Source organism: Gavialis gangeticus, unplaced genomic scaffold (genome assembly GCF_001723915.1).
Source record: "Gavialis gangeticus isolate Ggan-Ray unplaced genomic scaffold, GavGan_comp1, whole genome shotgun sequence".
In the NCBI taxonomy this organism is placed as follows: Eukaryota; Metazoa; Chordata; order Crocodylia; family Gavialidae; genus Gavialis; species Gavialis gangeticus.
In genome coordinates, this window is record NW_017729019.1 from 1,992,802 (window position 1) to 1,995,431 (window position 2,630).

Sequence of the window (2,630 nt, forward strand, 5' to 3'; positions counted from 1 at the left end):
CCCCCATGGTCCCCTTCCCCCTCTTCTAACCCCCCTAGTACTTACTAGCTCAGAGTGGCTGAAGCTCCCTGCTGCAGCCACCGGGGACTGCCCGAATCATCAAAGCCCTCTGAATCTTTTCCGAAGATTCGGAGAGCTTTGAATCGATTCGGACCTTTAAATCAGTCCCCGATTCGATTCGGAGATTCGGCCACTGAATTGGGCTGAATCTCTTCCGAATCAAATCACCAACTGAAGCTTAACACAGCCCTAATGGCAGCCTCTGTGAGTGGCATGCAGCAGATCAAAGAGGGAGCTGGCAGCCTGGTGGCAGATAGGCCAGGGAGCAGAAAGGAGAGCAGCAGATCAGGCAGAAAGCACAGGGCAGGAAGCAGGGAGTAGGATGCCTGCCAAAAAGGGTGGCCCCGTTTGGTATAAGGGAGAGGGTTATTCAGTTAATTTTCATTGGAGAAGCAGAAGGACTTTTAACAATTTGCATGTTGAGGGGCAAAGTCGGTTTGTCTGCTTCCTCGCTAATTTCTAGGCAAGGATATTTGCTGAGAGAGGTAGAGGAAGAAATAAGCCTTCCTGAATCGGACTGCTGAAACTTGACAAATGCACATGGTCCCTCACTCAGGAGCACTGAAGCCTAGCTGCAGCTGGGGAATTTTGGCCTGGGGTCTTGACCTTGCCATACCTCTCAGATATTAAACTACTGATGTATGTGGTTCAAGATGTTTTTAACAGAACACAAGAGTTTGCCTGCCAAATTTTGTTCTAGGAATATAGGAAAGTAGGGCTGGAAGGTACCTAATGAGGTCATCTACTCCAACCCCTGCTCAAGGCAGGCTCATCCCTAACTACACCATCCTGGTCTGTCTAACTAGCCAAATGTCTGTTCCAATGCTTACGTACAAGATACTGTACTTTTGAAATAAGGGTGTGTTGAGTGTAATTTTTCATCCTGTCCCTTTCCTAGTTTGTTTGTACAATTGTTTCACTTGCACGGGCAATCTGAGCAGCTGTGCACTTACAATTTATGCACTTGAGAATAACATCTTTGCTTTAAAATTAATGGAGAAAGCGTAATGATGTAATGCCAAGGGGAGTTCATTATAATTTTGCAGTTAATCACATGCTGTGCCTTTATTTGAAAACATCATTACTTTATAGAACAACTACATTTTGTGTATTGCTTTAGAGGGTAAGGCATAAATAGTGGTAACTAAATGAAAATGGCCTGCTAATTATATTATTTTCAAGTGCTTTACGGTTAATTGTTAAAGTCAAAGGAACATTTACATCACCGGGATAAATTCTGTTAATTTTACTGGAGAGTTTTAAGCCAAGGTCAACAAATAACTTCAGAAGAGATAACCGTATAAGGTGTGGTTCATTATTACATCTCACAATTTAGAAGATAGCCAAATCAGGAGATTAGTGTGCTCTACAGCAACAAGCACATCATGTTGTACAATCAGGAACCACACAATTACCTCAAAGCTATTGCACAACTACAATTTGCCTGTAAAATTCAGTGATAATAGATGGCATTCTCCTCTCACCCACCTTAGGGTAGCCCTGGATTCACTCTAGAAATCAGTGGAGTAGCCCTGGTGTTAAATGTGTAGGTGAAAAGAGAATCAGACCCACTGGAAGAAGTTGTTTAGTGAAAGAGGAGTTCAGTGATTTACTTTGCCGTATGAAAAGACATGTCTACTCTCAAATCAAAAACCTGCACTGCTTAGAGTGACACTGTTTCTTCAAAGAATATTTTAAAATATTTAAGGGGGTGTAGGTTGTAGCCGTGTTGGTCTAAGGACATAGGCAGGCAAGGTTCTTTGGGTGAATCTGATATCTTTTATTAGACCAACTTAAATAGTTGGAAACTTTTTTTCCAACTATTTAAGCTGGTCTAATAAAAGATATCAGATTCACCCGAAGGACCGTGTCTGCCTAAAAATATTTAAGCGTGACAACTTCTTCAACAACAGTATAAGTGTATTTTGAGCCTAGGATTTTGTTTGTTTGTTTGCATGCTAAAAAGAGTTTTTATCATATCCTCAAATAATACCGATGAGAGCAGGCCTGCCGTACACAGCCTGTGCTCCTGTTTGTGTTGTATTGGTGGTAAAGGAACGGAGATTTACTGGGCTGTTGCTCATCGCCACCTTGAACTCTACCGCATGTGGAAGTAAGAATTTAGTGTCTGCCTAGAACAGGGATGGCCAACCTGCAGCACGCGTCCCACAAGAGGCATAAGAAGTTTCTGTGTGGCATGCGGCATGGAGGGGACAGCAAAGCGGCAGACTGGACAAGGAGCAGAAGGCAGAGCAGGAGATCAGGCAGGGAGCAGAAAGCAGAACAATAGATCAGGTAGGGAACATAAGGCAAGGAGCAAAAACCAGAGGAGCTGATCAGGCAAGGGAAGGGGATCACAGTGGCACTCAGGGAGGGTGTGGGGCTAATGCCAAAAAGGTTGCCCCCCCACCTCCACGCCTGGCCCTGCTAGCATAGAATATGAGTCATATATAGATGTACCACACCTGATTGTGTCCTATGCTTAGATCAGGATTTGCTTCTGACAAGTGCTTTCTTTTGTGTACTGTAAAATCCTAATAGAGGGAAGAGTCAGCCATTAACTTCCAGCC